Below are 27,912 nucleotides of genomic sequence, written 5' to 3'. Positions count from 1 at the left end.
CTGTGAGCGTGTGTGCCTGTGTGCTTGTATGTGAGCCTGTGTGTGTGTGTCTGTGTATGCTTATGTCTGGAAGTCTCTGGCTGTGAGTGTGTTTATATATGTGCATGTCTGTGTCTGTATGTGCCTGTGTGCATGTGTGTGGGTGCATGTGTGTGTGCCTGTGTGTGTGTTTGTGTCTGTGCTCAGGTATGGGTATCTCTGTTTGTGAGTATGTCTATGTCTGTGTTCATGTGTTTCTATGTGCCTCTGTAGTACATGCGTGTGTGTTTTTCTTTCCCAGTGCACTGTTGAAGGAAGCCTTAAGGGAGAGAGACCCCTGTAGTCTGTAGTCTTAAACAACTTCAGCAGCCCTCGTTTTGGGAAGAGGTTACCAAGGTTCCCTTGGAAAGTCTAGGTATCACATGTATTATCTTTTTTTCTGCAGGACGGGCTGCTGATGTTTCTCATTCAGCTGATCTTAGAAGGAGCATGGAAAGAAAACAGGAAACAACCTCGGAACCTGCCACAGAGGGCCTCTGAAAGCCTCTGCCCTGCAGACTGTCAAAGCAGAAGCTGAGCCTGATGGCCAACTGTCCGGTAGAGTGAATGGAATTTTATGTAAGAAGTGGGAAATAGTAAGAGCTGGAGGGGATGGGAATTCCAGAAGGAGAGCAACAGAACAAGATAATTTGAACACAGGGGACTTCCCAGGGACTCATACTCCAACCAAGGACTATCCGTGGAGATAACCTAGAACCCTGACAATGCAGGGTTCTGATGAGAACTGATAGACTAAGATCAGAAATAAGGAGAGGAGGACCTCCCCTATCAGTGGACTTGGGGAGGGGCATGCATGCAGAAAGGGGAGGGGAGGAGGGAGGAGCTTATGGGGGGATATAAAATGAATAAAGTGTAATTAATAAAAGTTTAAAAAAAAAGGAGCATGGGACCCTACCCTGGCTTGAAAGCCACAACAGTGCTGAGACCCCTTCCCTCTGGAAGGCTTTTATGTGTTGAATTGTACCAGGGTGGCCCCTACTCGTGTGCACGCACTGACAAGCACACACACACACACACTGCATGGAGACTACTACAGTGTGTGCAGTACCGTATGGAGCTACAGAATGACTGGCACGTGTTCTCTGTCTGCTTTCCACTCAGCTCTTTCTGAAATAAAAAAAAATATTTTATGATACAAACGTTTTGAATGGTTTCTCCTCCTCTACCTTCTCCTTTTTTATTTTATTTTTAATTTTTTTTTTTTTTGCAATTATGTGTAGGAGTATTTTGTCTTCATGGACGTCTTGACACCACATGTGTACAGTGCCCACTGAAGCCAGAAGAGGGGGTCTAATCCCATGGGCTGGAGTCAGAGATGGTTGGGAGCCACCACGTATGTTCTGAGAACCGAGCCTGGGTCCTCTGCAAGAGCAGCCCGTGATTTAACCACTGAGCCCTCTCTCCACACTATGATATTTAAATCTGGAGTCAACTCAAAGCCACTTGACCTTTAAAACATTAAACGGTTGCGATTTTCAAAGTTATTGTGATTTTGTGCTTTTGGTAAAATGATCCGTGCGAACATTTGTGTGTGTCTTGTATACCCCTTTAATATAGTAATTCCATGTGCAGCAAATTCTCAGACGTGTGGCTGTTTTACCTGTTCCTAACTCTCATTTCTAACAGTTCTGCTTTCTTTTTGAGTACAGCCTGGACGGTGCAAATGTCAAGATGAGATATAGGACATGTGTGTGCATGTGTTTGCATATGTACAAGTGTGTGTGCACCTGTGTAAGTATGTATGTGTATATGTGCATGTGTGCGAGTGAGTATGTGCACTGTATGTGCATGCACAAGCACAGGGGCCACTCTGCTGTAAACTCAACATGTAACCACCTCCAAAAGGTCAGCATTTTTACTTTATGCTGTCACAATGAGCTCCTCTGTTTCAGAATTGGAGTGTCTACTGTGTGAAATATTTGCCGCAGTCCACAGTAGCCTGACAAACACTATGAAATTTATGCTTAAGAAATCTATTAGGGTATTACTCAGAAATCACTGTTCAACCATTTCAACCATTATCTCTCTGTTGATAGACCTATCATCTGTCTGTCTATCTATCTATCTATCTATCTATCTATCTATCTATCTATCTGCCATCTCTCTACATACTATTTATCATCTATCTATCATCTATCTATTATCTATCTAACTATCATCTACCTATTTTTCAATTGTCAAAATATCATTGATTATTTATTTATACTTTGTCTCCCATCCAGGCATGGGTCAATAGTTATTTATCTGTCAGTCACCTCCACCATCACTATGTCTCTAATCTACTTATTCTATCTTCAACCCATGAATGTGTGCACAGATATCTACCTGTTTCCTGCATTGTCATCATGTCTTTTATCTATTCATGTATCTACCTGCACACCATGGACAGGCATACAGAGGAACACACATATTTATACCCTTACTTTTGAGAGATTGAGAATTAAAAACACATCCTACTAATAATCACCTTGTTGGCAAGCCATCCCATGTTTCAGCCTGAATTCCAGGTCCTCTGACTCACCGGACCCTCTCAGTAATGATTCTTGCTCATCCTGTCTCTACCTATGTCTGTTTTAGGTACAGAGTTCTGCTTGGGGTTGTGTGAGTCTGTGAGGCAGTTCACTGAGAAGATACATGTGTTTCATACTTCTGGGTACATCTGTGAGGCTATTTTCAGAAAGAAGCAGAAGTTGAGGAAAGTTCTGCCTTGCAGCTGGTGGTCATATCACCTGGGCTGTGGTCCTCAAATAAATAAATGAGGAAAACAGGAAAAAAGTAAGTGTTTTTTCTCTCCCTGCTTCTTGGTTGCAGATGTGACATGGCCAGCTGCCACCCTTGCTGCTGTGCCTTCAACAAACAAGTATGTTCTTCTTTAACCTGCTTTTATCAAGTAATTTATCATAGAAATGAGAAAAGTAATGAGTTCAACTGCCTCCTTACACAGTTCCTAGCACATTTGCATAGACACTGTTGCTGCCATCAAAGCGTCTGAATTTAAAACCAGCAATGCTCTGCATCAGCGCTAAGGACTGGAAAAACCCGGCACATCACTCTCCTGCAGAGCAGCAACTGGTGCTTTCTCCCAGGCAGGTTGACCTGATCCTGGTCCTCCACCTTGCTGGAACTCCATTGTCAGGAAGAAATTCCACCTTGGCCAAAGCCATCAGGACCCTCCTCTAACAGGATAGATATGTGATATAATACATTGAAGAAAGGTGGCACATACATTTGGAAGAGCCCCTTGACTGTGTAATTGCTGTGACATACAAATGAACCTGATATAATTAGGTAACAAATATAATCAAACACTATAATCATGCACATGACATGAAACACCCATGAGTCTTAGTCATTGTTCTTTGGGTTATCTATAGTACAGCTGGGTGAATGCACTTTTCTATTTATTCTATATTGTTTCTCTGACTTATCTACTAAAACATGACCTCTCAGAGAATGCCTTTAACTTCTTTAATGTCAATGTCTATCTGTTCCCAACTTTGCTGCTGAGCCAGGTCTTTGCATTAGAGACAAAGACCTAGAGAAATCAGGACTGGAAAAAAGACAGAGCCCACCAACCCATGAGCCCTGTGGGTTCTGGAATTGATTGCTATAAATCTATGTCACTTAACGGCTGTAAAAGTCAAGAGAAGGAAATGCTTTTCAAATAAAAATAAGTAACCCTTGACCCCTCTTCTCTGAGTCACTTAATAATGAGATTTTATTTTCCTCAAAGTTACATTGAACCACATGAGGCTCTGCAGGAAGTTGAGAGGCCATGCTCAGCAGAATCCCATCATTTACTTAACTGTCTTCAAAGAATTTTCTGAGCATTCAGTTTTCTAAACGTAATGTCTGAAGTTCAGTCCGATTAAAGCCACTGGTGCTATCTACCTGCAACTTAGCTTTATTTTTATCAACAAACTGAGTTTCTGGTTCACCTGCAGATTTGAGACCCGTGAATTTTCTCCACACAAGAATGCTTGGCTTCTGGACCTTCATTTCTTTGAGGCAAGCAGCTGACGTATGCACTGTCATCCGGGGCTGGCTCAGCTGGGGCTGCAACCAGACATCTGGGCTCCGGATCTGGGTTTGAAGTGTATCCAAAGCCTCTCAGTTCCATCAGATAGAGCTTCACCTGTCCAGCTTCGGCTCTCACCGACTTTCCAGGGATTGAGCAGAATGTTGTGTTTCTTTATGGTGGTTTGTGATTATTAAATATTAAAACCAAACATTACCACTACAAAAAGACACTTAAAGCCATGGGCATTTTCCCTGGTAATGAAAGTTGACTTGCTTTCATTGCTCCTTCTCCAGGGCACACATGGGAGCTCATAGGAACTACTGATCTGGAAATATAAGCAATATGTTGTAGCAGCCAGAAAGAGGTCAAAATGTGCTGTACTGGAAAAGAAGACTCAAAGTTTTTGAAAAGCTCAACTTGGACACACACATTCTACAGAAAATGTCTACATTCACGTATGAGGACAATGCAATTGTTCTGCTGGAAACAGCACCATATGCAGCCTTGAACAGATAAAACCTTGTTCAAATTTCCTTACTACAAATGTGAATATAGGATTGCCAGGTCCGACCTCTGATCATTAAACTCTGTGGCTTGGGATAGCTCGCACCCAGTTCTCCTGAGACTCCTTAAGAAAGGGGTCTTCCCTTAAGTAGCACGTCTTCATGGCAAGAAATTACACAACAACTGGATCTGGAACTGTCTATGGTTAAAAGTGGTTGACAGAATGAACCCCACACCAACAAACTAGCTGCATGAACCAATCAGTTCTTCACAGAATCCACAGAACTTCAATAGGCATTGGGTCACTGCCAGAATTTCATGGTCCCATAAAAGTCTCTGCAGAACATGTTGAATTTTAACGGGATAAATTATTAAAAAGCAGCCAGCCACCAACCTAATCTAACTCTGACCTGTACTTAGTCAAGGGCGAGGTACACATCTGTGGCGGCCGTGGGAAAGTTCAGTCATGTGCTAAGCACTTCTTCCTTATGAATATGAACAAGACTAAGGTGAAGGGAGGGCAGCTCTGAGGGGAAGGGAAGGGGGTGGAAAAGCATGGTGGAAATGCAGTGAGGTTGCTCTCACACCAAGTTTCTACCTGGCTGGGTTCTAAGGAGATGCCCACGCTCGAAGTCTACAGGCCGGAAGAAGAGGTGGCAGAATGCAGGGGCTGGATGCAATGGTGAATGACCTTCTGAGAGCTTCTGACATGGCAAACAGCAAACTCCCTGATCCTCTGGCTCTTACAGGCATTCTGTCCACCCCCCTTTTAAATTTTTTGAGATTATAGTATAATTATAATATTTCTCTCTTCCCTGCCCTCCTTCCAAACCCTTTCATATACACTTCCTTGCTCTTTTTCAAATCCATGGCCTCTTTTTGCATTACTTGCTATTGAATGCATATCTTTATATGTACAGACATATATATCTAAATATAACTGCTCAGTCTATATAATGTTACTTATATGTATGTCTTCAGTGCCTAGTATTTGGTAATGGATAACCAATTTATATGCTCTTTCTTAGGGGGAAAAGGTTTTTCTCACTCGGCATTATACTGAGAACTGCATGTATTATAGGGATTTTTAAAGGTGAATTGTCAATGCTGCAATTCCTTATGACTTTTCCATCCTCCTCCTTCTGTAACTACAACTTTCCTGTCTCTAATTTAAGCACCCCACCACAAGTTTACCACATCCCACTTCAGATCACTTCTAACTTACAACTTCCCTCTCTACTGCGCCCACTCCCAAACTACAACAATGTTCCAATTTTGCTTTTCCGCTTTCTGCAGCCACTCCAGGGTATATACTCATAAATGAAGATTTGCAGCTAGGAGCCTCAGACAAGAGAGAACATGTGACATTTGTCTTTCTGTGTACCTCACTCAATATGATCTTTCCTAGTTCTATTTATCTGCAATTTCATGCTTGCATTATTATTATTCTCCATTTATTCATTGTATATCCTGATTGCAGCCCCTCCCTCAACTCCTCCCAGTCACACTCTCCCTCTCTCTTCCCCCTACCCCTTTCCTCTAGTCCACTTTTTAACCACTAAATAGTATTCCACAGCATATGTGTACCACATTTTCATAATATATTTATCAGTTAAAGGGCATTTAGGTTGTTTCCACTTCCCAGTTATTATGAACAGAGTAGCAATGGCTACGGATGAATAAGAATATGAGAAATAGGTTGCCAATTCCCTTGGGCATCATTTTCACAATAACAATTTTACCACCCCATGAGAATGGGATTCCTTTCTGTTTTCAAGTCTTTATTTCTTCAAGGTTTTAAGAAATTTTAATGTAGCTATAATTCATCTCTTGGTTAGCTTTATTTCTAGCTATTTTATTTTCTTGGTGGTTATTGTGAATGGAAGTGTGTCTATGATCTCTTTGTATGATTTTATTGGTGTATAAAAACACCATTGATTTTTACAAGTTTATTCTGTATCCTGCTATACTGCATAATTTGTTTATCATCTCTACAAGTTTTCTGGTAGAATTTTTGGAACTCTTGTATAATATCATATTATCTGCAAATAGGGTCAATTTTACTTCTTTTCCTATTTGTTTTCCTGAAATTTCCCTCTCTCGCCTTATTACTTTAGCTAGTGCCTTTAGTACAGTATAGAAGGCATGGAAAAGGAATAGGGATAGTGGATGGCCAGTTCTCATTCCTGACTTCAGTGGTATTGCATCAAGTTCATCCCCATTTAGGATGATGTTGGCTGTCAATTTCTCAGATACAGCGTTTGTCATCTTGAGATACATTGCCTATAGTACTACTCTGTGTGATGCTTATCATGAAGGTAGGTTTCCATTAGTCTTATTCTGTGGCAATTTTATCATGAATGTATGTTGGATTTTGTCAGATCCTTTTTCTGCCTCTCTTAAGATGATTGTGTGATTTCACATTTATAATTATTAATGTGGTTTACTGCATTTATTGAATTGTGTATGCTGAATCATCCCTGCATCTCAGGGAGAAAGCCAACCAGGTCATGGTGGATAATCGTTTTTTTTTTTTAATTTTTTTATTAATTACATTTTATTCATTTTGTATCCCCCCATAAGCCCCTCCCTCCTTCCCTCCCGATCCCACCCTCCCTCCCCTTTCTGCATGCATGCCACTCCCCAAGTCCACTGATAGGGGAGGTTCTCCTCTTCTTTCTGATCTTAGTCTATCAGTTCTCATCAAAAGTGGCTGCATTGTCCTCTACTGTGGCCTGGTAAGGCTGCTCCCCACTCAGGGGGAAGTGATCAACGAGCAGGCCAATCAGATTATGTCAGAGGCAGTCCCTCTTCCCATTACTATGTAACCCACTTGGACACTGAACTGCCATGGGCTACACCTGTGCAGGGGTTCCAGGTCATCTCCACGAATAGTCCTTGGTTGGAGTATGAGTCTCTGGGAAGTTCCCTGTGTTCAAATTATCTTGTTCTGTTGCTCTCCTTGTGGAGTTCCCATCCCCTCCAGCTCTTACTATTTCCCACTTCTTACATAGAATTCCATTCACTCTGCCCATCAGTTGGCCATCAGGCTCAGCATCTGCTTTGACAGTCTATACTGCAGAAGCTTTCAGAGGCCCTCTGTGGCAGGTTCCAAGGTTGTTTCCTGTTTTCTTCTGGCTTTCAGAGGCCCTCTGTAGCAGGTTCCGAGGTTGTTTCCTATATTCTTTTTCTTCTGATGTCCAACCTCTTTGCCTTTCAGGATGGGGATTGAACATTTTAGTTAGGGTCCTCTCTTTTGCTTAGTTTGTTTAGATGTACAGATTTTGGTGGGTTTATTCTACATTGTATGTTTATATGAGTGAGTATATACCATGCATGTCTTTTTGCTTCTGGGACAACTCACTCAGGATGATCCTTTCCAGGTCCCACCATTTACCTGCAAATTTCATGATTTCCTTATTTTTCATTGCTGAGTAATACTCCATTGTATAGATGTACCACAGTTTCTGCATCCATTCTTCAGTTGAGGGGTATCTGGGTTGTTTCCAGCTTCTGGCTATTACAAATAAAGCTGCTACAAACATGGTTGAGCAAATGTCCTTTTTGTGTACTTGTGCCTCTTTTGGGTAGGATAATCGTTTTGATATGTGTTTGCATTTGTTTTTCAAGTAATTTATTGAAGAGTTTTGAATGTATGTTCACCAGGGGATTGGCCAGCAGTTTTCTTTTTCTTTTCTTTCTTTTTTTTTTGTTTGTTTGTTTGGTTGATGCTATGTCTTTCCCTGGTTTGATATTAGAGGGTTGCTGGCTTCATAAAAAGAATTTGAGAGTGATCTTTCTGTTTCTATTTTTTTTTTTTAAGTTTAAGAAACATTTTCTGTAGGTCTTTGAAAATCTGGTATAATTCTGCTGGGAATCCACTTGAATCTGGAATTTTTTTTTTTTTTTTTACCATTTCAATCTCCCACTTGTTATGAGTCTCTTTGGGTTGCTAACTTCTTCTTAGTTAAATTCTACCGATTTGGCTGAATCCAGAATTTCATTCATTTCTTTTAGTTTCACAGTCTAATGGTGTACTGGTTTTAAAATATTCCCTTATAATATTTCAGAAATAAATACATAGATACCTTTGGTGTCTCCTGCAGTGTTTCATTGATCATGTCTGATGCTATTAACTTGTGTCTTCTCTTTCTGTCATTTGGTTAGCTGGGCCAAGGGTCTGCCAATCTCATCTCGAAAGTGTTCACATATCTCTTCCATATTCCCTCACAACTAACAACCTGCTTTGATGCATGCCTCCTTGCAAAGGACTCTTCCTTACTGAGAATCATGAGGGGTCCTCTCTAGACTCTACACAGGGAAGGATGCTGTCTCATGTTTTGTACATGATACATAGCCATTCTATTCAGTTTTGAGCAAGAAGCACAACCTTAGAATGCAAATGTTATTTATTAGAGCAAATGGATTGGCTCTGTCCATAAAAAGAATTTGAGAGTGATCTTTCTGTTTCTTTCCTTTTTTAAAGTTTAAGAAGTATTTCCTATAGCTCTTTGAAAATCTGGTGTAATTCTGCTGGGAATCCACTTGACTCTGGCTGTGAGGACAGTAGTGTGCTGTGACTTCCCCAACATATGCCGAGTGGCCTGGCCTATTACCCTAGACCCATGTTAATTGCCCTGGCAGGGATATCCTCATCTTTAACACAGACATGTAATCAACAAGGACGTTGCTTTAGGAAAAAAAATGTATGTTCTTACAATTCACACCATTTTAAATGGAAGTTGAACAGCTAATTCAACCAAAGATGGGCTTGCCATCATTGACTTCATTCTAGTCTTGGAAGGTTTTACTTTTTGGATTAACTTTCTCTGTGTATTTATTTTTGAAATTATTTCACTGACAAGTTGTGGCTTTAGCAACTTAGTAAATCTGATTAAATGTTGACAATTTTGGAGTTTGATGAACTTACCCTGGAATTAACTAATTCAACTCACAATAATCTCTGTTGCCATGATACAGTGCTTATTCCCAGGCCCAGGCTGTGAAATTGGCTCTTGTCTTTCCATAAGTATGATTGTGACCATGAAACTTTGGACGGGAGGGACAGCTCCTGCAACATGTGATGTTAGTGTGATTGGTGAGTGATTCTCAGAGGCTTTCTGCTAGTGGCTGTTTGGCCAAGATTATGCACACCAACCTCCCAAAACTATGGCCATTTCCTCAGACATTGGACTATCAATCTCTGATATCTCAGCCCCCAGATATTGAGAATGAAACAGAAAATCTCTAACCCAAAGCCTAGCACAACACATTTCCATCTAAAGGGCATACTAGGATCTCTGGAGAAAGCCTGCTGTCTCTTTAGTAGCCCATAATAGACCTTGCTCTCAAAGTCCCTGCTTCTGGGTCAAAATCATCTACCCTTTGCCTGGAGAGGAGCAAAAAAACAATTTCCATATGAAAAATTTCCCATAACCTTGACAAGGAACTGGAAAAGCTGCTGAAGAAAATACAAGGGTCTGTGCATAACTGTATGATATCTGCCACCACAGATAAGTGTAAAACTCTTCACATAAGCACACTACTTGGAGTTTCTTTGAAATCACGCGTAAGGTCCTAAGTTTGAGATCAGTAATGATAAACACACATCTAAATAACAAAAGTCCCTGAGTCTAAGTTACAAATAAAAGACAAAGGGGCAGTATAAAATCAGCAAAGCCTTTGGTTTGGCCTTTGCAAGCTATTGTACTTAGACCTGGCTCAGCAGAGACCAGTTAGCTCTGTGTGGGCCTGAGGTTCCTGTCAGATATTGGAGTCTTCAGTTTACTCTTCCTACTCCGTTCTTGAAAATAGTCACTCCCGAAAGTAGGAGCTAACAGAAGGCAATGGTACAGAAGAGCCTGATTATGAGGAGGGGGAGACAGGTCCGGCAAAATCTAATAAAATGATGCAAGCAAAACTTTTAAGTCTAATGTCAAGTCACAGCTATATGCCTCCTGATTGAGAATTAGCAGGCAATGGATTTATGTTGACTAAAAATGAAGTCTTAAATATAAAAAAAATTTTGGTAATTTTTTTTAAGTCTTGAAATTAGTTTTCACATTCTTGTGTCAAGTAGAAAACAAAGCACCTACTCTGCTTTTCACTGGGCTGTTGTGAGCCAGTGAGTAAGTATTGCTCTCCTCTTACTTCGCCATTGCTTCTGTTTTGTATGGGGTACTGTTCTGATCTTATTATACATTGCGCTGAGAAGTTGAGTTTTAGTTTGAAGATTCAAATTTAACTCATTAAAATGAATGGCTAAAATGCTAAATCTATAAGCCAGTTTTCATTACTATGTTCCGGCACAAACATTGGTTTTGACACCATAAATGAATTGATAATATCACAAATCAAAATCTTTCCAGTATTTGGTATGGACTTAGCTGTCTTACTTTCAAAAAGTAAATTGTGTCCTCACAGTGAGCATCAATATTGGTAAGGCATTCCACCGACCATCTATGGTCACCTCTGGGTCATTCAGTCTTGATGGTGATTTCCATGATGCTGTCCATTCTTAACACTTTCATTCTTGAATTTTCTAGATATACTAAACCATGATGCTTTATTAAAAGTGAATACTAAACAGCAATTGTACCATCTATGAACTTTATGAACCCCCTCTTACCTGCTACTCCCAGGGTGCCATTGGTAACTAACCCTTCCAGATACTTTGACAAGAATTTTGACATTATTTTCAGTGCTTCAGATAAATGTTTTCCTCTAGGATCTTTAAATGGAACTGAAGAAGCAATTTCTTTAGTGATATCTCCTTCATCTACTCCTCTCATAAAAATTATGATTTCAGCAATATTTTTTTACCATCAAAGTATAAAATTTAAATCTCTGATTCATCTCTCCAAATTTCTTGTGATAGGTTTCCAATTTCTTCAGTTCACATGGCTGTAGTCTTGTGAAAGACACAAATTTTAGAAATATCCCTTTGTTCACAGGGCATATTCTAGTTTTACAAACTGGTCAATAATCTCATCATCAATAAATGGTTTTGGTATTTTGCTGTTAAATATACTTCTATACATTAGCTTTTACAAATAAACCTGTTTGAGTTACAACTTTTGAAACCAATTTTGTTGAGAAGATAGACTCTTTTCAGTTCTAATATTTATTTATTTGAAAATATTATGTATAAATACTATGTTTACATGATTTGTGTCTCATTTCCTCCCTGACTTCTCCCATGTCACCCATTTGCCCTCAAATTCACAGTCTCTTCGCCTGCTGAGACCACTCAGTTTTGTTAGGATGTGTTAAGGGTTCACCACTGGGGCTTGGATACCCTATCAAGGGGCCTGTTCCTGAGAAGACTGGTTGTTGTTTCTTCCTCTTCTAGCAGCCAAAAATTATCTACAGCTCTTCATGTAGTGGTAAGGCCTTATACATTCCCCCTTCTTTGTTGGCAACCTGGTGCTGTCATTATTCAGGTCTTGTTTAGACAGCCTATTGTTGAAATATAATGGGTGCCGTTTTCCTGTCATGATGGAAGAAACTATCTCACAGCAGACCTCTGGGTTCTGTCTCTTACAATGTTTCTGTATCCTCTTCTTCAGTGTTTCCTGAGCCACAGCTGTAAGGACTGTGCTGTGGGTTTATCAGTTCTGGCTCCCTACCCCACGGTTGGTTGCTCTCTGCATTTTGACCAGCTATGGCTTTCTGTAATGGTCTTTCTTCTGAAAAAAAAAAAAAAAAAAACTTCTTTGGTGAGGAGTCAGGGTTGCTATTATCTGTGGGTAAAATGATAGGTATTTAGAATGTATTTAAAATTTATACTGGCTTAGGAAAGAGTAGTAATAATAGATTCTGCTCTAGGGTTCATGGGTACTTGGCTAGGTTTGCTGTATTAGACAGAATCCCTCCTACTGAGTGGGCCGTAAGTCCAATTAGGCAACGTTGGACAGGCCCGAGCATGTGACACTGTTGTGCCCTTGTATATAGCTTGCTGTGCTGGTCTTTGTGGCTCATGGCTGTCAGATCTGGGTAGGATAATGATTGCTTCTCTCTCGGCAGATCACCACCTTCCCATATGGTGAGAGTAACTCCCCAGGGAGGAAGCTTTCAGGTCAGTGCTGGTTGATCTGCATCTGAAGGATGTTGAAGTATGTGGCGTTTTTACCAGTAGAATATGTCATTTATGTTCTGGCCAAGGATGGTGACAAACTCAGAGAGGCTGCACAACTTACAACAGAGATACTGACCCATAGTGTTATGGTGAATTGGAAATAGCGTAAACCCAAATTACATTTAATACCCCCATAAACTCAGTTCTGTATCCTACCAAGCGCTCAGCACCACAGTCCGCTCTGGAGTGTGGCTGCTTCCCCCGACACTTGTAGGATGATGGAAGGTGTGGACTTCTCTGCTACAGCCCACCCTCATGAGAGATTCTTGCCTGGAAAAATGATCACATTTCAAAATCTGAATTTTGGTTTCACTGAATTCATATTGATTCTGCATTATTACCCTGAATTAAACCATTACTGAAATCATGAGACTATCACTTCTGCCTTGTGAAGTGACAAGCTGGCGGCTTCTCATCTTTGTGTTGATTTCTTCCTGGTGTGGCTTGTGATCTAAGAAAGCCTGCAAAGCCCCTCGCTTTGGAGAGAGGTGGATGTTACATGGACATGGACAAACACTGCTGATGTGTTCATCTCCCTCCAAGCAATCTATGTTCGTGTTCTGTATGTAATTCTTTGGAATAGATGGTCACACATACTGATGATCATTGTTGCAGATCGTGACAAACCAGGTGAGTGTAGGAAAGAGCAGTGGGCAAGCACAGACATGTCTCCCCAGGTTGGGTTGATGTCATCCAATAGTGTTGTGACTCGGGTGCTGCTTTGGGATGCCCAGTACTGTGATATCACTCTGGGCAGCCTTGATCACATCCTCCCATCACCATAGGTGGTCAGAGGATGAGAATAACCTGCTAATGGTGTCTTGTAAACACTTCCGTCTGCAGCATTTTCTGTAGAGTTTTGCTTCATGGGGCAGGAGCAAAGCTTCTCCCCCAAACACCTCTCTGAAAGACCACCCCTAGACTCAAGCTCAAGGCACAGGTTCCCACCTCCTTCATCCCTCTCCCTTCACCTTCTCTGATGCTCAAGATTACAATCGACTGGACAATAACTTACTGCTAATGTTTGGATGCCTGTAAGTAGCTCTTAACACCTGCACACGATAAATATATAACCTTTTCATTAACCTCTGAGCAATAACAAACACTGCGAAGTACTGCAAGATCTTGATGTTGTTTCTTCTTGGGACTCTTTCCTTCCTCCTATCCAGTCTTTCCTACATTAGATTCTACCCATGCATCTCTGTGCAGTTGCTTTGGTGGGACATTCTAATCCTGAGGTATTTATACTAAGTGACTTGAACTCCATGTGATTTAGAAGCATTTCTCTGGCATGTGTGATTTTGACCGAAATTTCTATATTTCAAAAAAAGCATGCCCGGAAATGTTTGGGATGCTAATTAGAAACGCAAAGAACTCAAGCTCAGAGGATTCCATTTCAGAACAAGGCACAGGCAAGTTAGAATGTCTCTTATATTTTCAGTTCTGGGCCCAGCAATTAACTTCCATATGCTCCTGGCTTTTCATAATTATAATGTATTATGCGATGCTGCACTTTTTTCATTAACTCACCTCCTACTAGTAATACAGATTTATATCTTGCTTAGTAGTGAAGAAAGTACATGAAAGTAATAAAACTGCATTTAAGTACATATTTCATAATTCTGGATTATCACACCATTACTCCTCATTAGGACGCTTTCTGCACAGCACTCGGGAAGATGGATGCTGCTTTGCCTGCTGTGGCACAGAGAAACCTGAGTGTCAGCTCGATAAATGTTAGGTATAATATGAAACTGAGAAGACTAGCAAGCTTCAGCATCAATGAAAAACAGAATATTATCTGAACAATCGGATTTCTCAGTCCTATTTGAGAATGTATAGCCCTTATTCCCCACAGGGTGTCAAAATCCTGGGCTTCGAGTTTACCCAAGTGATGTGGTTTGAATGTGAAGTGTTCTCCATGGGCTCCTGTGTTTGAACCCCTGGTCTCCTGATGATGGTGCAGTGTGGGAAGCTGGAAAGTGGAGCCTGGCTAGAGGATGGCGCAGCATAAGGCTGTTTCCGGGCTTTGCTTCTCCATCCTGCTTCCCGACTGCAATGCCGTATCTTCCCTCACTGGCTGGCGCTGAATACTTTATAATACTTTATTAACTCTTTGGTAAATTCATACAGTGGGTTTCGATCATATTCACCTTTCCTCCAACTCTTCCCAGAATTTATCCCTACCTTCATGCACCCAAATTCGTCTTTCTTCAAACAAACAAACATGCCAATCCAATTGTTTTCCAATGTACTTGGGTGTGGGGCCTCCCTGCCAGGGGTCATGCTCTTAAAGAAAACTGACTCTCCTTGTGTGACTTTGTATCCCTTCCTGCTCTGTGCTGCCGGAATTTTGTCTGGCTTGACCTTACAAATGTCTTGTATGCGCTGTTACAGATGCTTTGAGTTCATATATATAACTGTTGGGCCTGGAAAACGCTGTTTCCTTGTAGTAACCCATCAACACCGTCTCTTAAAACCTTTTTGCCTCTTCCAGGATGACTATTGGTCCCTAAGGGGAGGAATGTGTTACAGTTTCATTTAGAGGTGAGCATTCAAAAGACTCTTATTCTGTACACTGACCAGTTGAGGGTCTCTGTTTATGGTACAAAATAGCTTTGATAAAGAGGGTTGACAGATGCACTAATTTGTGGATGTGTGGTAAGCCATTAGGAGTTGTTTTATTACTATGTACATTTAGAACAATAACTGTCAAGTTATGATAATTTTGTCAGATCTAGAGTGTCAGGTGCAAGAGCTTAGCTACATTAGAAAGTGTTTGGCTACTCCCATGACTTCCACACCACTATCGCTCCTGTGGGCACACCTTTCCTGATTGGTTTATTTCACAGCTCACTTTGTTGGTAGCTAGTGAGACTGATGACTAATTTTATCCTCTGGAAGCATGCATAATACCTTCTGGTATTGTGAAAGATATCCAATAGGAATTAATCTTTCAAGTTGGTAGCAGCTTGTTTGCTCCATGGTTCTTAGATTCAAGTTTGTGATTTCTACAGAAAGAGGGTCTTGCTGTCAAGTTCTGGAGGGAAACCAAGAACAGCAATCAGTCATATTTTGGAGTCTATAGGAATCCACTGAGTAAATCCTAAGCTGTCGAAATGGGGTCAAGTATGTGATTGTCATTAGCCATTTATCCTCATAGTTAGTTTGCAGATATCTCTGTTCTGCTTAATACATTTATGCAAAACCCTGTTTTGACTGATGACATATGCAAATAAGTGTATACTGGAGAAGGGACCTTTTGGTCACCAGAGGAGACAAACAGGAAATTATTAAAGTATCAGGTCCAGAGAGGCCTTGTCCTGAAAGAACAGAGAGAGATGTGATTGTGTCAGCCAGGGCTCTGCTCTTTTAAATTATTTTCTGTGTTCAAATATTTATACTTCTTGCTTTAGTATTTTTTTTCCATTCTTTCCATTGCTCTTAAGTTTCACTGCTCAGTCCTTAATGCCGCCTCTGGTTCCAATTTTTAATTAGCTCTTTCTAACTTTTTGCTGAATGGAAATGAGCTATCTATATCTCAGAACTGTGGGTAATAATTATACTGACACTTTGACATTCTACCTAGAAGTTGAACACATGGTCCCCATAACATCTTCACAGCTATTTGTAGTTTTAGCCAAAATAGAAACAACTCAAATATTCTTCAGCTGATAAATGAGGAAACCAAGTAACTGAGGGATATCCTCAAGGTGGATGTATGTCACCAGAAGAAAGAGGAAGTGCTGGCATATTCCGCAGCATGGATGACCCTTGGGCCAGCTATAAAGAACACAACTGGCACATATCTGTCACAAATGTCTGGAAAAGCAGATCTTCGGGGGAGGGGTCGGAAGAAGGAGGAGGAGGCTGGGGATAGGGTGGTGACAAGCCTGTGGTGGGGCAGTCAGAAATGTTTGATCTTCTTTTTGAAGTAACAAAATCCTCAACCCACAGTTATAGCACTGCTAGTACTCTGAAGCCACTGTGTCATCCACTGTGAAAGCATGATGCTTGTGGTAGCTTCTTTAAACCTCTGTTAACTGTTAACAAAACAACGGAGAAAACTCTGCATGGGAATAGCAGCTCAGAGCTCGCAGGGCAATGGTACTGTTCCCTGCACAACCAAGTAGTTATTCTGCAAGCTTACTTTCTTCCCCATATGTATTCTGGAAAGTCAGTAGGTTATTTGGTGTTCTGCAAAGAAGAGTCTCCAGTACTTGGAGATGAAAATGAAAGCATGGCATCTATGCAGACGGAGTTGTTAAGATCACATGCCAAGGATGAATAGGATGTTGGGGCTTTTGAGCAGGACAGGAGGTGCAGCCTCAGGAAGGTGAAAGTGGAGGTGAGGAAGGCATTTGGTTGGATGTCCCAGATTACTTCTGCCAGGTGATCCTCAGCATTGGAGCCAGTTAGTTCTCTGGAGATGAGCACATGCAACCCAGCAGATGCCTGGAGCACAAAGGATAAACAAAGGCAATTGGTAAATGTTAGGAGACTGTATGAAGGACTCTGTCTGATGATTTCCAGGGTTGATATTTTGTCATCAGAAATAACTGCACACCTCTCCTAAGGAGATGCTCAGCAAGGGAAGACACACTGCTTAAGAAAGGCATCACCTACCTTAGGAAACCCATGCACAGGCTTTCCTGGGACTCTAGCCCTGCTCCTGGTACATACGCTCAAGAGGCGCTGTAACAAAACTACCTTCGGTAGTTCATTTTAACATACTGGCTTTAGTGCAAAGATAAGGAGACTCATGCTGCTTGTTGCTAATGCCTAGTGAGAACCACCAAACAAATGAACAAGGTCAAAACAGAAACTGCCACTGGCAAGATAGCTGGCCTCTCATGTAGATGAGAAGCTAGCCCAGTTCTGGGCTATAGCATGGGACGCTGAACAATGACCAGAGTTTTACCTCTGGCTGTAATTCCTACACTGAGGTCAGAAAAAGAGCAGACAGGAAGAAAGAGGAGGTGTGAGTGGGGGGCAGGAAGGGGGGCTGAGGGAAGAAGGAAGAGGGAGAAAAGGTACCTAAACAGCAGAGTTCCCTCACTCCTGATCACGCTGGCCCTTTAAGTCACCCAAATGCTTGACTCTGGATCCAGCTTCTGTGTGATTCCAGGAATTTTGAAGACAGCAGTGAATACCCGGCTGACAGAGGTCAAGTGCCCAGGAACAGCAGCAGCAAGCAGGAGGTAGAGCCTTCCACGATTGTTGTGTATGACAAGCCACATTTAAATTTAAGTAAGGAGATGGAGATGGAGATGGAGATGGAGAGAAGGGGAACAGAGGTGGAGAGGGCTTAGCAACTGATGGCACTTTGTAATCTTCCCAAGAGCAAAGCCAACATCCTCCTGGTATGCCAAGCGGGAGGCCTGGCTGCACGGCTCGGTTTCCCCCCTTGCTTTTGGCAGATTATTCGTCTGCTGCAGATTGAAGAAAATAGGAATAAGCATCTTTCGACCACAAACAGATGTGCTTGATAAAGAAAATGTCAGCAAAAATACTAAAGCAATGTGTCACAGCGGCTTTCTGACAGATAGCAGGAAAAGGTAAGGAATGTTCTATCATGTCCGACAAGGTGTTCTTTTTGAGATTTAAAGATCACTGTGCAACTTTTAACATGTTTGTCACTTTGCCTCTGACTGCAGCTATCTGGGGCTTCACACGAACTTTATCAGCCAGGCATAGGGGGAAAGAAAGCAGCCGGCTCCCATTTATCTCAGCTCAGTTCCCTTCAAAGCCAACAAATAAATTACAGTGTACATTTGATACAAATTGATTTCTTAACTCAAATAACAATGTTGTCCTCCCGGTCAGGCCATGTGTCACTCACTCGTGTGGCTGAGTGAAAGGCCCAATCCGTCTGGGTGACAGAAATAGGCCCAGCACTCCTCACCAAGGAATGCTAATCACCAAGGCTGGCCCGGCCTTTGTGGGCCAGCTGCGATAAGGGGAATCAGGCTGCCCTGTCACTGTGCGACCAGCCATCACTGCGATCCAGCAGCTGCACCGGCCTGCAGCTGCCATCCTATTTCATGTGGGAAAATAAGATCTGGCCACAGTGGCTAAGATGCCCGTAGCTGGGACAGTATGTGAGCTGAAGTGAAAGGAGACCATTGAATGTCCTCAGCTGATCTTATCTGTTGCAGGAGGAATGAGATATTGGCAGGGGCGGTTGAGTTGCTCACAGCTGAGCAGGTTAATAAGGTGTGGAGCAAGGCCACAGGCTAATTGGATTTGCCCAGCCTTCATAAACAGTGGAAGCCCACTGCCAGGACAGCATACCCAGGCTTGCTCTTTGTTTAGACTGAAGGCAGGAGAGGTGAGTGGCACTGGGCTTTGGAAGTAGAGGGTTTGTCCTCAGACGCCACGGTCCATCCCCAGACTCCCTCCGTGGAGCTGGCTGCTCTGGTTTGCCTAGAGTGGAACCTGCAGCTCTGCAAGCTGTGCATAGTATCTGGTGCGTAACTCCTTTCTGGCCCCCACAGCACTAATTTGCAGTGGAGAAGGAGTTGTAGGGACTTTGGGGCAGCCAAGTACACAGGGACTCCAGGACTGACCTGCCCATGCTGATGCTGAGCCTCGAGTGACCAAGCTGGCAGCTTCCCCCTCTCCTCTCAACCATCACACTGTGCATAGCTGCCCCCAAAGGCAGAAGTAACAGGGAGCACCTGGGTGGCTTGTGGGTATTACCTCCATGCTGTCTCCCAGCCCTGGGGCTGTGAAGCAGTGACTGCATGTTGACTATGGAGGGACAGGAGCTTGTGCTTGAATGGGAGGAGGGTTTCAGCTTGTCACCACCAACAGTGATGCAAACACCAGAACTTTTACTCACGCTGTATTTTATTATTATTATTGTTATTGTTATTATTATTATTGTTATTATTATTATTTTAGACTTAACAGAACAAATAATATTTATTCATTAATTATTCCTAAAAATCTTGACTATACCATATAGGTATACAGGTATATAACATATAGTAAATAACAAATACACAACAAACAATAATAGACATAATGACATATTATCAAAAATAACTGATAATACATGAGTAACTCCATAACAGAGTTTGGGTACTCATGACAAGAGAAGACTGTAAGACAATGACTATGGTGACTTGAATGAAAACAATAAATGCTTCTGAATACATAAGTACATTAAGACATCATTTCATATGTCCTTTGTATAGGTATAATGATAATTTTTAAAATAAACAAACTGATTCAAGTTATTCCTGGAGTATCTACCTTAAATAATAGTGGGCAGTTTGCAGTGTGCATAAATAATTTCCTGTTTTTGCATTACTATTTATCATTGTTTTTTTTATTAATTATACTTTATTCACTTTGTATCCCCCCATAAACCCCTTCCTCCTCCCCTCCCAATCCCCCCTCCCTCCCCCTTCTTAACACCTGCTCTTCTCCAAGTCCACTGATAAAGGAGGTCCCTTTTTCTTTCTTCTGATCTTAGTCTATCAGATCTCATCAGGAGTGGCTACATTGTCATCCTCTGTGGCCTGGTAAGGCTGCTTCCTCCTCAGGGGGAGTTGATCAAAGAGCAGGCCAATCAGTTCATGTCAGAGTCAGTCCCTCTTCCCATTACTATGGAACCCACTTGGACACTGATCTGCCATGGGCTACATCTGTGCAGGGGTTCTAGGTTATCTCCATGCACGGTACTTGGTTGGAGTATGAGACTCTGGAAAGACCCCTGTGTTCAAATTTTCTGGTTCTGTTGCTCTCCTTGTGGAATTCCTGTCCTCTCCAGCTCTTGCTATTTCCCACTTCTTACATAAAATTCTATGCACTCTGCCCAACAGTTGGCCATAATTCTCAGCATCTGCTTTGATAGTCTGCAGGGCAGAGCCTTTCAGAGGTCCTCTGTGGCAGGTTCCTAACTTGTTTCCTGTTTTCTTATTTTTCTGATGTCTATCCTCTTTGCCTTTTGGGATGGGGACTGAACATTTTAGTCAGGGTCCTCCCTCTTGATTAGTTTCTTTAGATGTACAGATATTTTAATATATTGGAATTAAAAGGTGAATTTTAATCATGGATACAATAGATAGTGATATGTTTATTAATTCACATGTTGGTATTTATATGTAGAAATTGATATATGTGTATATATATATATACATATATGTTTAAAGTATATATGTATATATACATATATATACATATATAGTTTAGGTTATATAAACTTTTCAGTGTGTTTTCAAAAATATGTTCACAATTTTTGGCACTAACCACTAATACTAACTATTAAAACTTTAGGAGCAGATGTGATCCAGTCTTTAACTGAGTCACTTTCAAAGGACCATGTAACAAATATATGATATTTTTTATATCATATACTTTTTGCTTTTGCTTAATACTTTGAAAATTTCCTGTATTATTAATGTAGAAGTCTATTAGTCAATTAGACAACACTGTCACTTGAGGCTCCCTGTAGATATTCCAGATAACTATTTTTATAGTAAAACTTATCCAATGTCTATTTGTCTTGATCAGCAAAGTTTATTAAAAAATTTTTACTCACAATTTTAATATGGAATAAATGTTTAGAAGGCAATGGGGGTGTTGAAGTATTGACCTCCAGAGCATTCTGTTCATGTTTATTATGTGTCCAGTTGGGAGTGGGGCCCTGCCCCTGCATTCTTCCTTCTGTGGTCATTTCTCCATTGCTGAGAGTTAGAGAACTAGATCTTAGCATATCTACTGTGTCTCTGCAACATTAATACGGGGTATGAGGCTCAGATAAACTCCCCCAAAGATACAGTATTTTCTTTTTTCCCAGTTGCCTTGGCCTCTGTGCATCTGGAGTCAGGAAGAGAGTGCAGGCTCCCATGTCCATCTGGCATCCAGCGTGTATCAGTACTGACCAGAGATCATAAGTTTTTCTCCCCCCTGAGAAGTTATTATGACTTCAAAAAGAGAACAGAAATGGGGCAGAAAGGCTGCTCTGTTTGTCTCTCTAGGGCAGGAAAGGAGAGGAAAAGAGACCCAGGGAACTAAGGCACCCTTCATATGCAGAAGTCAAAGAACAAAATCATAGAGGTGGCAGAATCTCAGATGGCCAGATTCCAGAAGCTTGAGTCAGATCCCTGAAGGTGTGCATACTTTTGTCCTTTAGACAAAGAGGGGTCTCTTAACTTGCCCTGGGTTTGGAGATTTCTCTGAGAGAAATAGTTATTAGGGTATTAACCAGGATGGAACTTTCAGAGCCCTGACATCTGGCACACATGTCAATGGCAGAGTTGGGGAGAGGGGCCCCACACATGCAAGCATACTGCACTGGTCTGAGTGTTGGGACGCTAGTTGACAATGTCAGCTCCTGGCTTTCACTCTCAGCAGCATTTGAGTTTAACCTCAAGCAAAGTCCTGGGACAGGGATAAAACAGAGACAAAGTTATTTGAAGAAGGTAACATTAATGGCCTCTAGCCCAGTTCCCCATGGAGTGCTGCTTTCTGTCTAGAACTTTGTGAGCACAACCTTCACTTTCTGCATTTCTATTAGCAATCTGGTGTTCTCTGTTCTTATCAAAATCTACTTAAAGTATTCGGAAGACACAGAGCATGTTTCTACAAACTCTTCCAGTTCCGACAAGCCAGTTCCAACTGCTGATAAACACGTGGTCAGGTAAAGCTAGAGTGGCAGCGCCAGTTCTCTGCGGATAAACATCAGGTAAAGCTACAGTGGCAGCCCCAGTTCTCTGTGGCATTTTTCTATGGTTGTTCAACATTTCTCAGCAAAAGAAATCAACTGAAATAAACCAGTTAAGTATGGAGGGATGTATTCCAGCTCAAGGCTTTAGACTTTTGAATCAGTAGTGGCTGGTTTCCATTGTTAGTGTGCCTCAGCTGAAGAAAAGAGAGGAGAGAGAGAGAATGTCATATTTGTTCACTGGTGTGCTTCATTGACCCTCTTCTTCAAACAAGCCCCTCCCCTCTCAGTTTCTATGATTTATTTATTATGCTGACAAATGCCTACATCAATGGTTAATCCATTAATAATGTCAGAAAGCTCCTGATCAATCATCAAACCTGCCTCTGAACATTTTATTGTGGCATGCCTTGAACAAATGAGGTTTTGGAAATATTCAATATCTAAACCACAAAATAAAATCACTTGTGCCTCAGATACGTCAATAACCAGATGATACTCCTAAGCCTCACTGTCTTCAATCCAGAAGAAGGAGCCAATTGGCATTAAGTATAATCAGTGTATAATACTGTAGGTTGAGAGATCATCAGAATAGAGTGAGAGAAGTTAAATTCTGGAGAGAACACAGCCATGGACAGTTTTGTGATCCAGAACTTATCATTCCAGGAGCCTGTGGAGGAAGCTGGGACATCAACAGCCCAGACAGTTGTAAGCAGAATGTTGTAAGTGGAGGGCACAGTCACGAGGTTAAAAGCACAGGCTTGAGAGTGCACAGGAGCAAGGCCTGAGACTCGTGTATGAGGACTGCTGTCACACGAGGGCCAGGCATTGTACAAGCAGAGCTTTTCTTCAAATGACAAGGCCACTACTTGCTGGGCATCCTTCAGTAGAAGGTTGATGCCACCTTGCACATTCTCAGATGTTCTTGAGTTGAAGAATGACTCAAGTGTGTACAGGTAGAGAAAGGAAGGCTGTTGGAGGTTCCTTAGTAACCCACCTGTGAGGGCAGCAGGGTTCTCTCTCAACAGCGGAAAGGCAAAGCAGTGGCTTCCCTGGCGGGCAGGACATGGACTGTAGAAACAACAAGGCAGTAGCCTGAGAACCTGGAAGACAGGATAGGGATTTTGCAGATTGAGAGACAGTGGGGACAAAGTGGGCTTAGGTGGTGTCCTCAGAAATTTAGTTTTGGGTGTGTGGAGCACATGCTCTGTCATCACCCATGGCAGGTTTGATGGCAGAGTCTCTTCTCTTGGCCATTCTCCAGGCAGCTGATTCGCATCTCTCTTATCCTTTGAGACTGTTGTTTCTTTATTTTCAGGTAGAAATGATGCTAGTGAGTACTTCAAAAGGTGAACCAGCAAAAGCAAGAAACATGGCCACATGGGAATAACTCTTGAGACTCAGCCATTTGTTTTACCTCATCAAGTCCCTCAGGTGAGCTCAGGTTTTAGCCTTTGGAGGAAGGGACAAGAACTCAAAAGCTTGCCTCCCATAGCCCCATGTTTCTTAAGTAGTGATTGCTGGTGTGTGACTAGGGTCCCCTCAGCAGATGTGGAGACAGATGTTAATGGTGAGAGCCTGAGGCTCACTTGGGTGTCTTTGCTACATTCTGACCAGGAAGCAGATGTCAGCCTGCTCCCTGACATTTCAGAGACATGGAAGGGGCAGGCACCTTAATGTCATGGATGCGTATCACAAGAGCATGTGGCATGTCAAGTCTGTCCCTGATTGAATGTGAAGGCAGGCAGCTGAGTTCTACCCACATGCATTTTTGGTTCTATAGTGAAGGACATTGCTTACATTTAAAACTCATTTATTAATCAGTGGCTTTTAAGGATTTTGAAAATTAGCGTTTATGCATGGGTAACATACTACAGCATGGCTGGAACACATATGCATCTTGGTCCTGTGGTGGCAGGTGTATGGAGTTGAGGATGTGGCAAGTGTTGACCCTCTCATTATCCCCTTCCTGAGCCCTGCAGCTCTGTTCTGGAGCATCTGATTTTATGTTGTAAGATATCTACTTAAAGTAACCTAGTGGAACTTTTCAGAACTTCCACAGACATCTCTATTTGACTTATCATTTTGAATGCCAGTGTAAAATGGTATAGAAATTATGTGCCATCGATCCTGATGGATAACAAGCAGAACTACTGCAGAAACATCTCATCCTAGCTGATGGCATCCACCACACCTTGTCTTTAAATATAGCCTGTATCTGGTGAAGGTCCAGATATGAAGAAGTCCTGGTCCAACAGGTTCAGAACAATCAGCAAGAACCCATCCCCTCCCTATAAAATTTATGGGTGTAATCAGAATTCTAAAGCAAGATAGAGGTGGGATAATTACTAAAACCATAGCACAATGCCCCATGATGCTCTGCTCAAAGCACCTGCCTTCTTTAAATTTACTTGACTCTCTTGATAACCCAAAGAAAGTATGGGCCTCATTTTCTGCATGTTGAGATGGAAGCTCAGAGTGAATGATTCAAGGTCATACAGAGAGGTGAGAAGCAGATGCTCAAGATGGCAAAAGCCATACTACCATCCCACTTGAGGTCTCTCCTGGGGACACAGGCAGACATCCAGTGTCTCTGGATCCTGCCTGCTTCTGCATAGAAGACTTCTCTGTATTGCTGTGATGTGTGTGTGCCCTGAGATGGATCTAACACCAGGACATGGCTTTGAGGTGAGCCAGTTTTTATGTCTGAGCTAATGAAAACAAATCTTGAGGAGAATCTTTTTTTAAGGGCATTTGCCTAATTACCTACTAGGGACATTTTGTCCCCAAAGCAATCACAGTACCAAATGTTCTTCCTATTCCGGATGTCTGCAGCAAAAATGGAAAATATTAAGTCAAGCTTTGCTCTCTTAAAGGAAGGCAGTCTGTTGAATAAAATGCAACATCACAGAAAAGAGCTCTTCTGTGTCAGAGAGGCACACAGTCAGTCAGCACAGATAAAGAAAAGAAAACAATTTAAACCAAACTTCGCTTCAAATTAAAGGGCAGGTTTATTTTTAAAGGAAAAAAAAAATCAGTCCTCAACATAAATGTGTGTCTGGACAAAAATGTCTGATACAAAATTGGCTCTGCCTGAAACTACTTAATGATTTCTTCCTTTAACGGTTGAGGGTTTTATTGCACTTAGATACATATCGGTGCATTGTGTATACAAAAGGTGCAACCCAGGGCTATGGGGAGGGAGGCACATTTCAGCAACCTAACAGCAGCATCAGAATGAATCGCCAGCTTTTCTAGACTCACCTTCAATGCACACAAGGACTTTCTAAGAATTTAGTAAGATCTAAGAATTTAGTCAGCTGGGTCTGCCATCATAAAAATATCGAGACTGTGCCTTAAGCATCACACAATTTCTTGTCTCTTCATAGTTCTGAAGGGTGACATGCCCAAAGTCAAGATTACAGAGGGGCCTGGTTTCTGGCCAGAGCCTCTTCCTGGATCTAGATGGCCACTTTCTAGTTGGGGGCTCACAGGGTCACGTGGAGAGTTGCGGTTTGTGCTCTCTGAGTGTAATAATGGACATAGGTCCTATTGACTAAGGACAGCACTCACTACCTTGTTTAGCCTTCAGTATTTCAGTTACCTCCTGATAACACACTGCAGGGAGGAATTGGAGGCTTGGGGCTTGGGGGTCACGATACAGTCTTGTATAGTATCCTTTAATTGCATGCAGCACTGGGCATTTTTGTAGGTTGTCACTTCTGTGAAATTATCTGAGAAGCATAACTCCCATACATCACACGCTGATACCCAAGCTTTGGATACCAGAGGTGGCTGTTGGGGTTTGGGAAAGCTGTGGTTAAAGAACTACATATGTAAAGCTCTTGGTTTGTGGAAAGTGAATTCTCCGTGACATTTCTCAATCAACTACACCACAGAGCCTGCCTCACAACCTGCTTCACCGTTCACCTGCACCAGCCTTACACCTTTAGCATACTCAGGCTTTCATTTTCCTTGAAGAATCTGTTTGCAATTACTAATCACCTCTTTCTATGTGTGTGAGATATGTTTGTATGTGTTTGTATGTGTGTGCAAGTATGTTTGCAGGTGCATGCGCACATGTTGATGTTACTGTCTTCTCCTACTCCTCTCCACCCTAGTTTTAAGTCAGGAGAGCTTTGGGGCCTGAAGCTCACTGACTCAGCAAGCGTGGCAGGCAGGGAGTCCCCGGGCTCCTCCTCTGTCTGTCTTCCCAGTGTGGAGAGCATGAATGTGTGCCACCATGCCCAGATTTTACAGTGGTTATGAGTTCAAGCCCATGTTTTCATGCTTGGACAGCAAATTCTTCACCTACTGAGCTCTCTACATCCCCCCACATCCACATATGTGTGCTTCTTCTCTATCATCTATGCCACTAGTTTAATTAGAAACTCATCTACAGTGGCATTCTTCAGCGTGAGAACATACAGTCATGATGCCAGGCTGCAAATTGCTGTTAGTTTGCATATGTGGGTTTTCCCAGAGTGGTCTAAACATCTCACCACCAAACCTTCCAGCAGCTTGACTGATAGGATAACCAGGCAACAGAGCACATGGAAGACTGGATAGAAGTTACAACAAAGGTCAGTGGGAATAGCTTGGCCTTTTCAGTTCTAATTAAGGAATAAAGTGCTGTTAAGCACAGAATACAGAATTTCATTTTCAATTAGGGTTTCAGACACACAAGTTATTTGCCTTTAATGTTCTCTGTATGCAAAGAAGATGGACTTTGTTAGAGAACACAAAGTGTGGTACCGAATACTTTAAAGAGTTTTCTTCATAGATAATATGATGTAAAGCTTTCAAGCTGCATGTGATCATATCAGTGATCAATTTATCGCAGTGTAACATTGGAAGCTAGGATGAAGCCACTCATAATTTGTCAAAAAAAGCTAAGGGCTCCATTCGACACAACACATGCTTCCTTTTCCTTCTGGGAGAGATACATCTACCATTCTGGCTTAAAACTTTGAAATGATTTTGTTTGATGCTGACATTGTGGGGTCACCTGCAATAAAGGTAGCATGGGGATACCAGTGGGAAGTAGGGGGTTCTCACTGGGAATGAGCTGGAGCAGGAAAGCTGGAGCTTTCCCTAAACTGGGCCCTCTCGTATCCCACAAGGAAAAACATAGCTCCTGAGACAGTGCTTAAGGTTTGACTGTGAACTAGAACACAGCCAGATGAATACCAAGGGAAAGCAGAACCCAGAACACAGAGAAGGGGAAAGCTGGGGAGCAGAAAGGTACACTCTTGCACCAAGAGGATTTGTGGGAAGGCTGGCTGCAAGTAGAGTTGTATTGGAGATACTTAATGATTTTATTTGCTTTTGAGACAGAGAGTCATGTATCTCAGAGAGGCTTTGGAGTTGACACATGGCCAAAGAAGACCTTGTACTTATCATTCTCTCTTTTCTACTTCCAAGTGCTGAGATGACAGATGTGTGCCACTATACCCATTTTATGCAGCGACAAATACTAAGCCCAGAGATTCATGTATACTAGATAAAAAGTCTACTGGCGATTATATCTCCAGT

The sequence above is a fragment of the Psammomys obesus genome, unplaced genomic scaffold (genome assembly GCF_907164565.1).
Source record: "Psammomys obesus unplaced genomic scaffold, mPsaObe1.curated_primary_1811, whole genome shotgun sequence".
Lineage (NCBI taxonomy): Eukaryota > Metazoa > Chordata > Mammalia > Rodentia > Muridae > Psammomys > Psammomys obesus.
Note: the sequence above shows the minus strand (reverse complement) of the source record.